The 16284-nt window shown below is 40.5% G+C and overlaps 1 pseudogene; it reads right to left on the bottom strand.

The window, feature by feature from the left end:
* Window positions 1-9689: 9689 nt before the first annotated feature.
* Window positions 9690-10628, bottom strand: LOC116833826 (olfactory receptor 8S1-like; annotated as a pseudogene).
* Between the last annotated feature and the right edge of the window lie 5656 nt (window positions 10629-16284).

Here is a 16284-nt window from a genome sequence, read left to right as displayed (position 1 = left end):
TCTCCTACCTTGAAGGAACATCTCTGTGCTATGTCTATCATCACAGGACCTTTGCAATTCCCTGAAGCATCCTTTGGTTCCACTTAGTGCAAGGGCTAAAGAGTGTCGGAGGGTGTTTTCCGTAGACCTCAGCTGGCCCTATATAAGAAGCTGGAAGGCAGGAGCTCAGCAGTCTCTATGTAGCTGTAGACGGGGATGGGCCTGGCTGCAGGGAGCAAGAGATAGGGTACCTGAGTGAAGCAAGGGAGAGGCAGAGGATGTGGGGAGCTCCAGCCTGGAAAGCCTCAGGCTGTGGCCTAGCATAAAGCAAATAGGTACTGGGGGTTGCAGAGAGCAGCCCAGGGGTAGGCAAAGGCAACAGGTCCAAACCCAACCTTGCCGTTGATGAGTGGCTGATACTGCAATCTGCCCCAGGGCGCAGGGGCTAGATGGTGACTGGCGGTAGCCTTATACTGAGGGGAGGTGGGGATAGCGGGTGGGGGTTCCCTGGGGAGGGGAGACCATGAAAGAAAGGGGTTACTGCTAAGGGGCAGCACCCCAGATAACTGGGCACCGGGTCTGGGAGGAACACGGGGGCCAAGTGGCAGCAGGACACCGGCCTGCAGAGGGTGCTCTGGAGGCTGGATGAGCTAATTCTCAGAGATAACCAGTAGAAGGTGCCACAGAGGTGAGTCTGCACTCGTTACAAGTAGTGGAGAATGTGGGCACAGGCAGTTTGCCCCTGATACAAGGGAAAGGCAAGGACTGGGACTATTGCCTGGAGAAACTGAGGAAGGGGACAATGGTAGGAAGAGGTCCCTGTGCTGTAACTGAGTCTGTGTGAGTCTGTGTGAGCAGACTGCTGCAGCCAGGCAGAAGTCAATGGGACTTTGAAGAGACTCACCCCTAGATAAGAGGGGCAGAATCCGGTCCTTTGAAATGAAAAGGATACAAAAAGTAAAAAGGAATAAAAATATGAATCAACTCACCTGCCTTTTAAGCACAGATCATAAATATGGTGAGATCATTCTGACCTGTGATTTTCTTTTTGCTTAGTCTATCTACCTCCTTATCGATTTGTCTATCTAGTCTGTCTGTCTCTGGAATACATCACCTAAGGAGATCCAATACTCTTTACCCGGAGCAGTGAAACCCCACAAGCTGTGTTGGGTTATCAGTGGGAGTGAAGCTAAGATCCTTTCTTTAGCTGATACCAAAACTCGGAGCTGCTTCTTGAGAGTTGTTTAAATGCTGTCTTGTTCCCCCTGGGACATTCCCTGAAGTTCGGTCTCTGTAACAAGCTCCCAGTAACATTGTGCTGGGTCAGCCCTTGAGCAATGGTCTACGGTACCTAAAAGTGAGAGCACTGAGGCTTGGTTATCATATGCATACCCAATCTCAGTGACAGTCAATTAAAAAGGCATGTGTTTAGGCTGAGATTCTCAAATCAGCTGAAGGAGATAGATGCACAAACAGCAGCACATTTCCTCTCCCTTAGACTCCTTTGAAGGTCCTAGTCTTAATGTATAATTACCACAGGTGCAGCAAAGGAGATAGAATGATGACTGGCCAGCCATCCTTAAAAAATCACCAATGGCTGGATACACAGTTCAGGATTGAGAAAGGAGCAAATAGACTGTATATGATAGCAAGAAAGAACAGGAGATGAGATGAAGGAGGAGCTTCTCTGAATACAGGTGGTAATTTTTTTCCGACAAGTAGTTTATTCACTGAAAAATGCAGTTTGCTTGTCCCAATACTATTTGTGAATTGGAAAAAAAAAAAAGCCAAATTGTTTCACCCAGGGCAAAACAAACCAAAAAAACCAGGTAAAGTCACAAAGCAGCACAGGGAACCTTAGTGCCACCCCTCAGGTGTCTGATGAAGTGGTTATTCACCCATGAAAGCTTATGCTCCAATATGTCTGTTAGTCCATAAGATGCCACAGGATTCTTTGTTGCTTTTAACCTAGTTTTTAGGGAACTGGGTCATGGGAGATCCTCATGCAATTCCTTCTCTGTCTGATGTAGAGCAGAGATTTGAAGTTAGGTCTCTTATCTCTCAGGAAAGTGCTTTGATCTGTGTAAGTAGGCCAGGCTTTGACAGAACAGCAATGCACCGGGTGGGCCCATTCCTGACCAGAGAGGATGGTACAAATATACACACATCTCACAAGCCTGTGCTTTTTCTTTACGAACAACATCAAGGTCTGCTGAATCGGTAAGCTGCATTCCCTGCTCGTGTAACCGGCATCGGAGCTCCAAGAACTGCAGGACTGAGCAGCCTTAACAACTCTCCTCAGCACTAACAGCTTGGTCTATAAGTTATTTTGGGGCAGGGTTTTCTAAGCAGCTGGAGAGGGTGTTTTGAGGATAACCTATTCCCAGACTTCAATTTGTTATTTCCAGCAAAAGATAGCCTAATAGACCAGCTTCTCTTCTCTCCTCAGAGACTGCAGCTTTGGCTCTGGCAGAAGCTCTCCTTCAATCCCCACCCAGGATTTTTCCTGCTGTTTCAAGTACATCACATCCTCAGCTTAGAACAAGAATAACTCCTGACTCTGTGAGTGACTCATTTGTCCACTTTGGCTCTTTGAAGACACCTTGAAAATGTAATCAGCCAGACAATGGGTCTCTGCTCAAAATGCAGCTTCAAAATGACGATTCCAGAGAAGTCAGTCACATTCTCTTCCTCCCTCCCCTACAATTTCCTTGAAAATCCACTTCACATGTCTTGTCCTCAAATATCCTTTGAAGTTCCAAATGTCTCCCAGAGATTGCACTAATCAGACCTTCCTCTTAAATGAGCTCCATAATATACTGTAATAGTACATAAATATTTGCATTTTTAATATAACCAACTTCAAAGATATTTCCTTAATTCAATAAGGTTTAACTTAGTTCGTTAAAGTTTGTGCAGAATGTTACAGGACACTTTCATATCTGTCACAGTGACTATCTTGAAATATAGTATCTCAACCTTTTACTGCACTTACTGGACTCAATCCTTCTTCTAGACTTTCTCCCATCTATATAAGGCTGGCTCTTTGTGTCCTTCTAATCCATTCCAGTTTGTCTTTAACGCTATCCCTTGGAAACTCTGCAGCTAATCAAATCCTTTACCATGACATCCATTCACCTAATTTGGGGTCTACCTACACTTCTCTTACCCTCCTCCTCTAAATGTAACCCCCTGTTATGGGATCTTCTTTTCACATGGCCAAACCCTCTAAGCCTGGATTCCCTCAGCTTTTCTATGACTGATACCACTTTCACACTTCCCCTACTTTGTTCATTTCAAACATGGTCAGTACCTATAACTCCAAGCAGCCATCTTAATGGTTTTATTTCCACTATATTTAAGATCTGCCCCTGTCTCTTGCTTAGTCCCCAGCATTCAGAGCCCTACCACAGTGCAGACCTAATTACTGACTTGTAGATCTCACTCTACACTTAAATAGGCTTTGTGAAAACTCAAATGTTCATATAAATAGTCACATAGTGCCCAGTCTTGCAAAAGGATTACTCCAGTGAAAAGCTAGAACAAATTAAGTGAGAGTATGGACCATTACCATCACTGTGAATCTGTCTGCAGGACTGGGGTCATACAAAATGTTGTCTGGGCTCAAGCCTGCAGGTGGTCTAAAAGTGAAAGTCCTGCACTCCTCACCTGGATATCTACATGAAGAAAGGTTATGGGGATCTGTCCATTTAGTGTGAACACTCCAGTGCATACAGTATCATGTCTATAGAGAAAAAAGAAATGCACATAAACCAGAAGAGCTGAATGGAAAACACCCATTCAGTCAGGTCATCCTTTCTTTCTTTCTTTCTTTCTTTCTTTCTTTCTTTCTTTCTTTCTTTCTTTCTTTCTTTCTTTCTTTCTCCATGCGTGTGCAGATGATATGAAGAAGACACATGGTTAGATTGTGAACTCCTTGCCATAGGGATACGCTGAGATCATAAATGTAGCAAGATCCAAAAAGAGATAGGGTATGAATAATATACAGAGTTATTATGATTAATTATGATAATATTACTGGAAGGGATATTAAGTATCATGTCTACTGTGACATTCTTGAATCTTCTTCTGAACATCTGTTCCTGGTCACTGTCAAAATGAGATAGCGAATTTAGATGTCATGTCTGTGTCAGCATGGCTATTTTTATGGCTCTGTGACACAGACAATGGCATTACAAGAAGAGAGCAGTGTTCTTCAATAGCATTCTTTCCCAGAGATCTCAAATATTTTATGTGCATTAATTTATAACCTCTGCAATACATCTGCCCATTTATTTTCCTCAAATTACAGAAGATTATTACTATCAAGCATCCATTAAACACCTATCAACTTCTAGTCTTTGTGCTTAAGATACAATTATAGAAAGTCCATGACACAAAAGACTTAAATATAAAAAAAAATCTGGAAATACTACTTCTTCTTTTATTATTATTTATTTTATATTACAATTAGGTGAGATTAAGGCCTTGTCATTCATGGTTCTATATAAATATTACAGATATGTCAGAAAAAAAAATATCACCCAATAAATTCCAAATTTCAACATTTGTTTTAAAACTCTAAATAGGCCATAAAGTTGAAGGAAAAAATCATAAAATATTTAAATGCAGAAATATCTAAACATTTCATTTTGTCCATTTTTATTGAAACAAACCATGCTTTTCATTGTCAATCAATATTTTGATCTAAATTATATTGAAATGAGTAATTTTGTCATGTTGGCATGTCAAATTGAAATGAAAATTTTGTTTAGATTTTCCAAAAGCAGAAATCAAATATTTTACTTCAAAATTCAGATTTCCCAGAAACAACCCTCCGCCCCCCCCCAAATAAAACAACAAACATTCTATTATGGTGAAACGAAACTTTGAAATTTAAAAAACAATCATGGTAAAAGTGTTGACCAGAGCTAACAAACTTAAAAGTACTCATGATTGCTACCATGAAGAATTGAGAGTACCATAGAGTGATGCTTAGTAAGGAGGTTGTGAAAGTTTTGAATTTGGATAACAAAGATGGAGATGGTTTTATTCATGTAAATAGTCCCACTGTTCAACTATCTTTATTTATTTTGTGTGAAGAATCTGAAAGAAGAAATTCTCCCTGTGAAAATGGGAGCAGTGTCTTTCTTAAATGGGGCAGACAGTGCATGCAGTCAATATTAGGATGGGATGGGAAGAAAGATGGAAGTAGGCATATGTATGGAATTGTGGCAGAACACACTAACCAGGAAAGGAAGAGATCAGGATTGCATGTCTTGTTCTCCACAGACTTTCTGGCTGACCTTGGACATGAGGCTGGGACTAAGTTATTCTCATCAAATAGGAGTTGGGCAACTGATTCCCCTAGGCTCTTTTGAATAGCTCAACCTATTGGTTGACTCTTCATTTACCCCAGACCATAACTCTATAAGCTAAACATTGTCAATGGATGAATTTAAAGTCATATCTTTGAGAGATCCTCAGCTGGCATGTATCAGAGTAGCCCAGTTTATTTCAGTGGAGCTATGTTGCTATTCACTAGCTGGGGTTCTGCATCTAAAGGTTCCGTTAGTGTTCCACTGCCAATTCAGCAAGGAGGGTGGGCTCCTCGGCTGGCCTCCACCCTTCCTGGTCCCTTTCCTCAAGCATTTCTTTCAGAGTTGTGAAGTGGCCGCAGTATCACCAACAAAAACGGTTCATTGGAAAAAGCAGTATTGGAACCCAGACAAGCAGGCAACCAACAGAAAAAGAAACTGAAAAACAGGTTGGAAGCCCTAAGGGCATAGTGTCAGGAGTAAGAAAAGAAGTGATTGCAGGCATGAATCCCTGGGACAATACTTAAAATAGTGAAATCTGAGTTGATAAAAGTGTCATTTTGGAGATAAACAAGTGACTTAAGGAAAGAGAGTGAAAAGTTAACTCTACAGAGGTTGGAGAGAATTAAGCAGTTAAACTTTGTGAAAATGTTAAAAAGGACCATGTTAAAATGAGAGAATTCTTCGTTCCTTTGAGCCATTCTGAAGTGAAAATGGGCATTTGTAGAGACTATCTGATAGCAATCAATTGACTATGGACTATTTAGTCAAATTCACTAAAAAAGACATGAAGGAGTTCTGTTGTGTCTTCCATGGTGCTTACATTATCTGGGTGTCATTAGCAGAGCGCTGTGCTAATAAACAGAGTGGTCTGACAAACTGAGAGTCTTGAGTCTAACTCTGACAACACTCATCTCTTAGTTATCACATAGATATTCTGCCGCTCAAAGACAGGTATCTGAAGATGCTTAAATACCACTGATGCATGACTGATCACACATGTCCTCTTCAGACATAGTCCCCCCTGCTTTCAACCAGCTACCCAGATAGATAAAACTATTCACCCATTCAATGTCATTACCATCTTCATACACATCACCAGGTCATTCATTTCTGTTTTATCAGAGACATGGATGGTTTTTGTTTTAACATCATAGATAAAGTAGTTTTTCTCAGCTCATGGTCAGTAGTCTCTCCAAGTAAGGCAATATCATCCTCGTATTTAAGATCCACTTAAGATGAATCTTTAAATAACACACCTCTACCTGGGCCACAATCAATCTTGTCGTCCAATAGTCTATTATAACATTAAATACCAAGGTTTGGAGAAATATACCTGATGAACCCCTGATTTGGATCTATATTCACCAGGGAATTGGTGAAGTCCCTCAAAACTACCCAGGGAAAAAGGTGGTACTTGGGGGTGGCGGCAGTGATACCAGATAAGCTAGTAATTAAGCTTACAAGTGCCCATGCAAGTCCCAACATCTGTACCCTAAAGTTCAGAGTGGGGAAGGAACCTCGACACACTCAAAGTGTAGCTTCAAAATAGTGCATTTTATGTGGGTCCAGCCCCAAGAATTTCCTTGAAAATCCACTTCACGCATATTATCCCAAAAAGTCCTTTGAAGTCCCCAATATCTCCCAGCAATTGCATTATTCATGTCTTCCTCCTAAAGAAGCACCATGCAATCCTACAGAAGTACATGAAAATTTGCATTTTTAATACAATGAAGTCCAAGAGTGTAAAACTTAATTCAGTAACATTTGTTCAAGGATCTTGTTATATCTGCAATATAGTAATATAGTGTCTGAACCTCTTGCTACACTTACTTAACTCAAATCTTCTTCTAACCTTACGCTCATCTATCTGGGGTTGGTTCTTCACATCCTTCTTCTCCATTCCAGTCTGTCTTGAATGCTATTCTTTGGAAACTCTGCAGCTAATCATGTCCTTTAATATGATACCTATCCATCTTGTTCTGGATCTGCCAACACTTCTCTTTCCCTCCACTTCTAAGTTTAACTTCTTGTTTCCTATATATTCTTCCAATTTTCTTTTCACATGGCCAAACTATCTATGCCTTGATTCCCTCAGCTTTTATATAATTGGTACCAACTTCACATTTCCCCTACTTCATTAGTTACAAACATGGTCCATTCACGTAACTCAAAGTATCCATCTCTACATTTTCATTTCCATTGTATTCAAGATCTTCCTCTCCCTGTCTCTTCCTCAATGTCCAGAATTCAGAGACCTGTGAATGTTCAAGCCTAATTAACATCTTGCAGATCTCACTTTTCAGTGTGGTAGGTTTAGTGAAAATACAAATGCTCATATAAATAGGAATATAATGCAAAATCCAGCAAGAACATTACACCTGTGAAGATATTGTACACATCAATAATTTTATTGAAATTACATGAGAGTACCGACTCCTAACACGAGTGTGAATGTATCTGCAGGGTCGGGATTGTGCATAATATAAATTAGATTCAGTCCCGAAGGTCATCTATAAGTGGAATTCTTCTAAGCCTCAGTTGGAGGTCTTAATGCAGACAGACTGTAAGAGTATGTCCATTTAGTCTAAACATTCAAGGGCATGCAGTATCATGTCTCTAGAGAAGAAGAGATTCACGAAAATATAATAGGGAAATGAAGAAGCCCACTCACTGGAGACCTCCTCTCTCTCCTCCTGTAGGATTTTCAGAAGGTGGGACTGATGGTTTGGTGAACCACTATTGGAAGAGTTTTCCATGCATGTGCTGATGTCATGAAGAAGAAACATAATTAGACAGTGGAAATTCTTGCCACATTTACGCTTTGAAGACCAAAAAATGTATCAATATTCAGATAAGGTTTAGATAAGACAAATATTCAGGGTTATTATAATTAATTATGACAACATATTTTAAGGGATATTAAATATCATGTTTTAGGGATTAAGCTACATAACCCAGTCACTGTCCTACATTAAACAGTTTTAAACAAGGTTCAGAGTTCGCTTTACAGAGACCTCAGTCTGCTTAGTACCTTGGCAAACACACCAAAAAAAATCCTCCTTTTATAAACTTTAAAGACAAGAAGACAAGAAGTTAAAATGCATTTGAACTGTAAAATATTATATCAGGCTTTCAATTGAACAACCTATCGTTCCCTTTTTCTTGAGCTGGAGACAGTTTTTAAAAAACAATTAGATAAGTTCATGGAGGATAGGTCATCAATGGTTATTAGTCCAGAAGGCCAGAAAGGCAACCCCCTCTTCTGGGTGTCCCTAAACCTCTGACTGCCAGAAGCTGGGACTGGATGAAAGAGGATGTATCACTCAATAATTGTCAGTTCTGTTCGTTTCCTTTGAAGAATCTGGCACTGGCCACTGTCAGAAACAGGATACTGGGCTAGATGGACCATTGGTCTGACCTGGAATGGTCTTTCATTTGTTCTTATGTTCTAACATGATAATAGGTGGTTCCCTAATCAATGGGAGATGGTGAGGAGTGGGGTGTGTTCTAGGCCCTGCTGCTGTCAAAGAGTTCAGTCCCTATATGACTATGAGGGAAACAAATCCTTCTGCTTGCCATTTGCAGCTAGGAACTCTCTAACCCCACCTAAGGGTTACATGAAGCTGGGGCTGGAAGAAGAAGAAGAAGAAGAAGGAATTAGAAAGAGGAGACCACTCATACCTTTTATCCCAATGGTCAAGGTAATCACCTTGAATGTGAGAGCCCCACTTCAACTGCCTAATAAAGAGACAGGATTTAAACACTGGATCTGTCCCCACCCATGTGGATGCCCAAACCACCGGGATACGCTCATGTGGATCTCTGTCTAACTCTCCTATTCAAGCCTAAATTCCTTTCTGGATCTAGCCCTCCCTGGGGAGTAAACCCATTGGCTTCAATGATTATTATATTATCCTTATTCATTATTATTGAAAATCCTTGAGATTTTAGTAGGATAGAATAAGATAACTGATATTAAATGGAGTTTCAAGAATTAGTCAAAAAAAAGCAAAAGAACAGAGATTAATAGATGAATAGAATTGGCCATAAACTCAGTTGGTATAAATTGGCCACAGAACCCCTGAAGTCAATGGGCCAGATTAAAGAGATATGGAGATAGAGGAAAGGAAGAAATGTGTGAATGACTCTACAGCTCGGTGCTCTAAGCGCTCACTCTGGATTTAGAGGACCCAAGATCCCGTGCTCCAGTGATTCTTGTACAACTGGGAATCTGGCCCGCTGGAGCCATACTCATTTAGACCAACGGAGGTTTTGTCCCAATTAGTCTCAGTTACCTGAGCTGAGAATTTCCCAAACACCAGTTATCCACAGGTGTTTCTGCTCTGTAAGATAAAAATATGCAATTTAATTTATTTTAGATCATTAACATTACTTGACAAACTTTAATTTTCCCAACATTTTCCTTACAGCTGTTTTCACCTCCTTGTTTTTCAGGCTGTAGATGATGGGGTTTAACATGGGGGTCAAGACGCTGTACTGGATGGAGAATATTTGATCCAGAACCACAAAGGAGACAGAGCTGGGTTTTGTGTACTGGAGAAAACCTGTCAGGTACAACAAGCCAACCACAATCAGGTGGGAGCTGCAGGTGGAGAAGGCTTTACGCCTGCCCTCTGCAGAGCGTATCCTCAGGATGGTGGACATGATGTAAATGTAGGAGACCAGCGTGAGGAGGAAGGAGCTTGACCCAAATATCACAAAAGAAGTAAGAAGCATCACTTGATTGGTGAGGGTTTCTGTGCAGGATCGTTATAATAGAGGAGGGAGCTCACAGCTGAAATGGTTGATTTCATTGGGCCCACAGAAACACAACTTGGAGGTAAAAAGAGTGTTAAGCAGGGCATGGAAGAAGCCTATTGCCCATGCCCCACTCACCAGGTGAACGCAGATTCCTTTGCTCATTCTCTGCATGTAACGCAATGGGTCACAGATGGCAGCATAGCGGTCATAAGCCATGGCTGAGAGAATGAGAACTTCAGAACCAGCTGTGAGGAAGAAGAAGAAGATTTGAGCAATGCAGCCATTGACAGAAATAGTTTTGTGCTCTGCTAGGAAGTTCCTCAGCACGTTAGGCACCGTGACTGAGGAACAGCAGATATCAACAAAGGATAAATGGAAAAGGAAGAAGTACATAGGGGTGTGAAGGTGAGAATCAGCTCTTAAGACCACCATGATCACTATGTTACCACCCAGAGTGATTAGATAAATAACTAAAAAAACCAAGAAGAGGAAAATCTGCATCTGTGGGTCTTTGGAAAGTCCCCGGAGAATAAATTCAGTCACTGTGGTTTGATTTTTCATTTTCATTTATTCAGGAAATCTGTGACCTGGAAGACCAAAATAAAATGAGATTAACACTTATTATGAAAATAAATTGAAATAGTATGTGGAGATTATCTGTTCCAGAGGATGAATGTAAAGGGAGTCCTATTCCATTCTGTAAAATGTGTGTTTTAACTATACTAAATTTAGAGAGAGAGAGAAAGAGAGACGCGAGATGGTATTTGTGTGTTTTAAATAGGCAAAATAAGCTGAATACACAAAAGGACTTTGGCACCTAACTGCCACTTTAGATGCCTAAGTCCCAGAATCAGGTCCTACAGGTATTCACAAATACCCTGCTCATTTCTGACTAAGGGATAGTCTGATGTGGGGCTCCCTCGGTCTCTCCCCTTGAATTGTTCCTCTATGGATAAATCATAAAAGAGGCAGTGCAGGGTTACTGAATACTTGGTCATCTTCATGTCGGCTGAGTGTTCAAGCCACTAGGCTATAGAGGAATGTATTCTCTCTTTGCAGTCTGGCCTTATGACTTCCGTAGAGCTACAGCTGCATTACAACAGCATGGGATCTGGCAGATTGGCTGCAATGAAACTATGGCCAATTGACAATAGCTGGACATCTGGCCAAATCTATAAAAATAATCTCCTTCTCTATTACCATCTGTCAGTTGTTCTAGACTATTTCATTGAAAATATTATTTTATATCTCTAGTATATAATTGGTTTCTTTCCTATTAAAAGCATTAGGATTTTTCAAGAAGAATAAAAATCATAGAAACAGAGAACTGATAGGGACCTCAAGAGGTCATATAATCCAAACCCCTACACTCATGGCAGGACTAAGTTTTATCTAGATCATCCCTGACAGGTGTTTGTCCAACCTACTCTTAAAAAGCTCCAATGATGAAGATTCCACATCCTCCCTAGGCAATTTAATCCAGGGTTTAAGCACTCTGAAGTTAGGTAGTTTTTCCTAATGTCTAACCTAACCCCTCTTGCTCCAATTTCAGCCCATTGGTTCTTCTCCTATTCTCAGAGGTTACGAAGAACACTTTTTGTCCCTCCTCTTTGTAACAACCTTTTATGTACTTGAAAACTATTATCATGTACCCTCTCAGTCTTTTCTTCTCCAGAATAAACAAACCATATTTTTTCAAAGTTGTTATGTTCTTCCAACATGGCTGTGAACCACTGACAAATACTGTCTGGGAACTCTTTTCCAACCAGCTATGCACCCACCTTATAGTAGCTCCATCTAGGTTCTATTTCTATAGTTTATGAGAAGGCCATGTGACACTATCAAGAAGAAATGAATGTGACCATCAAACATTATCTCAACACAGTGACATAGTTTTGAAAAGAGGGACCTGATAGAAAATTAATGGGACTTTTCCTGCTAAGTCACTTAAACTCCGACTCAGTTGTAATTTTTACTCCATTTTTTGCACCTCTGAATCTCAGACTGTACTTACAGTAGAGAAATTATCCTGCCCTTCTGGAAGTGATTGACATCAGTTATTAATGGAAAAGGTAATAAAATCAATGTTCTGTCCAATGTCAAAATTATATTTCTCCCCATAGAACCCTAGAGAGAAACTAAACATCTCCTCCACTATCAGCTCATGACACAAATGCCTAAGTGTGCACATGCACACAAACATGCACACACACCTGCTCTCAGCTATCTCAGTGCTGCCTTGAAAAAGAAAGAGAAAGAGAGAGCTGGGTGATTCAAGCAAATCAGTTTCACCAGCCATGGCCCCTGTACTGTAACTTAGTCTGTGTGAGCAGACTGCTGCAGCCAGGTAAAAGTCAATGGGACTCTGCAGAGACTCACCCTTATATAAGAGGGGCAGAATCGGTTCTTTGAAATGAAAAGGATATAAAAATTAAAAAGGAATAAAAATATGAATCAACTCACCTGCCTTTTAAGCACAGATCGTAAATATGATGAGATTGTTCTGACCTGTGATTTCCTCTTTTCTTAGTCTAGCCTCCTCCTTATCAATTTGTCTATCTAGTCTGTCTGTCTCTGGAATACAGCATCCAAGGAGATCCAATATTCTTTGCCTGGAACAATGAAATACCTCAAGGTGTGTTGGAGAGTGAAGCAAAAAGCTTTTCCTTAGCTGACTCCCAAGACTAGGATCTGGTTCTTGAGAGTTGTTTAAATGCTGTCTTGTTCCCCCGGGACAAACCCTGAAGTTCACTCTCTGTAACAAGCACCCAGTAACATTGTGCTGGGTCAGGCCTTAAGCAATGGTCTAAGGTATCTAAAAATTAGAGCACTGAAACTTGGGTTATCATATGCATCCAAGTGATTTAGGTACCCAATCTCAGTGACAGTCAATTAAAAAGGCATGTGTATAGGCTCAGATTCTCAAAGGAGTTAGATGCGCAAACAGCAGCACATTTTCTCTCCCTTGGAATCCTTTGAAGGTCCTAGTCTTCATGTATAATTACCACAAGTTCAGCAGAGGAAAAAGAATGGGGACTGGCCAGCCATCCTTCAAAAATCACCAGTGGCTGGATGTACAGGTTAAGGGATGAGAAAGGAGCTAATAGCCTGTATAAGATGGCAGGAAAGAATAGGAGATGAGACGAAGGAGGAGCTTTTCTGAACACATCTGGGTAAAAATTTTCAAAGTAGTTTAGTCACTGAAAAATGCAGTTTGGTTGACCCGATACTATTTGTGAATTAGAAAGAAAAGCCAAAGTGTTTCATCCAGGGCAAAACAAATAAACACAAAAGCCAACTAAAGTCACAAAGCAGCACAGGGCATCTTAGTGCCTCCCCAGTACCTTTAAGCTAGTGGTTAGAGAACTTCCCTGGGTCATGGGAGATCCTCATGCAATTCCTTCTCTGTCTGATGTAGAACAGAGATTTGAATTCAGGTCTCTTCTCTCTCAGGAAAGTGCTTTAATATATGTGCTGTAGGCCTTGCTGGAAACCTAAGCCTAAGTAACTGTATTAACCGAAGGCTGGGAACTAGAATAGGTCGGGCTTTGACAGAATAGCAATGCACCAGGTAAGCATATTGCTGACCAGAGAGGATGGTGAAAAAAGACACAGATCTCTCAAGTAACTATGTAAATACATTCTTAAGAGATGGTACAAAAGGACACTGACCCCTCATAAGATAAGATTGGGATCACAGGATAATGAGTGACGATGTTTGTTCTCAATAGCATATACCAGGATAAGGGTGGTAACAAATAGTATCTGGAGTGTAACATGTACCTTTTTTGTATCAATGTATAAAAGCAGAAGTCCAATGAGGGGCATCATTGTATTGGTCAAGGGGACAGGACCCTGATGTCCCATATTGTAACAGACATACATGTCTTAGTCTCCCTGTGACCCATTGGACAGGGAGCTAGTACTGTGCTTTGCTGATAATAAACCTCACTGAGGGCCTTAGCCACCAAACTGAGCCTGTGGTCTTTCTTTAGGAATAACATCGAGGTCTGCTGAATCAGTAAGCTGCATTCCCTGCTCATACAGTTAGCATCGGAGCTCCAAGCACTGAGCAGCCTCAACAACTTAGTAGCCTTAACAACTCTCCTCAGCCCTAACAACTTGGTCAATAAGGTATTTTGAGGAAGGGCTTTCTCAGTGTCTCTGAAGATGGTTTGCTTCATAAAGTCAGCAGCACATCAGCAGTAGCAGAAACACATGGCTCTAACGCAGCCATGGTGGCATGTAGAGTGGGTTTCCATCTTGAATGGTCCATTCCAAGTCTTCTTCCTTTCACAAGAGTCAGGATGGGATGATTTAGGTGTCTGAAATCCCACAAAATTGCATCTTTCAATCTCATTCATGGTTACACTGGCGCTCTACTTCCTTCTACCTCAACTCTTTAAACCTTCTGCAAAAGCATGCAGCCTCCTGAACATTGCACATACCCCAACCATTGCAGTTGTCTTCTTCTCAATTAATGCAAAACTGCAACTTGCTGGGATCATTGAAGTATCTCCCTGTTTGTGACAAAATTGAATCAATGGATGTTAAGGATATGTCATAACTTTTGACACTGAAAACTGTTTAATTTCTTCTCCTCAGCTGTTTTTAATGAATATGTTTCTGCTCCATATAACAGAGTTGTCATCACTACCATATTGAATACTTGCCTCTTAGTTGTCACATAGACATTGTGCCTCCCCAACAGAGAGCTTTGAAGGTGCTGAAATGTCATTGACATAAGACTCATCAGATGTGTGACTTCTTCAGATACAGAAACTCATGCCATCAAACAAGTACCCAGACAGAAAAACCTATTCACCCATTCAATGTGGTTGTCATCTACATGCACCATCAACAGGTCATGAGCAATCCCATAGCAAAAGAAATTGCCCATCCAAATTATTTGTCAAAGTATTCAGAGAAATCAGGATGAGTTCAGAAATTACTCAAGGCCAACATTTACTGTTAACATTTGGCAGACTAATGCAATCCAGCAACATGTGTCTATGCCATTTTCAAGAGTTCAGAAACTACTCCTGTGTCTTGCTCAGTACCCAGCATTCAGAGCCCTAACAAACTGCAGTCCTAATTTCCGACTCTTCGATCTCACTTTTCACTTTCATAGGCTTTATGAAACCTCAAATGTTCATATAAATATTCACATAGTGCCCAGTCTTGCATAAGCTTACCCCAATAAACAGGTAGAACAAGCAAGTAATTAAAATTAAGTGTGAGTATGGACCACTGCCATTGCTGTGAATCTGTCTGCAGGATTGGGATCATATACAGTGCTGTTTGGGCTCAAGCCTGCAGGTGGTTTAAAAGTGAGAGTACTGCTCTCCTCAGATGGATATCTACATGCACAATGGGGATCTGTCCATTTTGTCTAAACACCCCAGTGCATGCAGTATCATGTCTCTAGAGAAGATGAAATGAACAAAACTCAGAAGACCTGAATGGAAAAAGCCCATTTAGTCAGGCCATCCCTTCTTTCTTTCTTTCTTTCTTTCTTTCTAATCTGCATAAGACAATGATGTTGATTTTGTGCCGCACGTGATTCAACTGTGGAACTCCTTGCCACAGGGATACACTGAGATCATAAATGTAGCAAAATTCAAAAAGAGATTGGATAATAAAAATATCCAGAGTTGTTATGATTAATTATGATAACATTACTGGAAGGGATATTAAATATCATGTCTATTGTGAGTTTCTTGAATCTTCAGTGGAACATCTGTTTCTGGTCACTCTCAGAAATGTGATAGTGGACTTAGATGGCAGGTCTGACTCAGCAGGGCTATTTTTATGGCTCTGTGACACAGACAACGGCATTACAAGAAGAGAGCAGTGTTCTTCAGTAGCATCCTTGTCCCAGAGATCTCAAAATACTTTATGTGCATTAATATATAAACGTCTGCAATACATCTGCTTATTTATTTTCCTCAAATAACAGACAGTTATTACTATCAAGCATCTGTTAAACACCAACCAAATACTAGTCTTTCTGCTTAAGATAAAATTAGAGAAAGTCTATGACTCAAAGGGCTTAAATATAACATATAAAGAATCTGGAAATATCGCTTCTTCTTTTACTATTATTTATTTTCTATTACAGTTAACTGAGATTAAGGCCTTGTCATGCTTGGTTCTGTACAAATGTTAGAGATGGTCAGAAAAAGAAATTTCCATCACCCAGTAAATTCCATATTTCAGCATT

This window comes from Chelonoidis abingdonii, unplaced genomic scaffold, assembly GCF_003597395.2.
Source record: "Chelonoidis abingdonii isolate Lonesome George unplaced genomic scaffold, CheloAbing_2.0 scaffold0756, whole genome shotgun sequence".
Classification (NCBI taxonomy): Eukaryota; Metazoa; Chordata; order Testudines; family Testudinidae; genus Chelonoidis; species Chelonoidis abingdonii.
The sequence above is the reverse complement of the archived record's forward strand: the minus strand, read 5'-3'. Positions and strand labels throughout refer to the sequence as shown.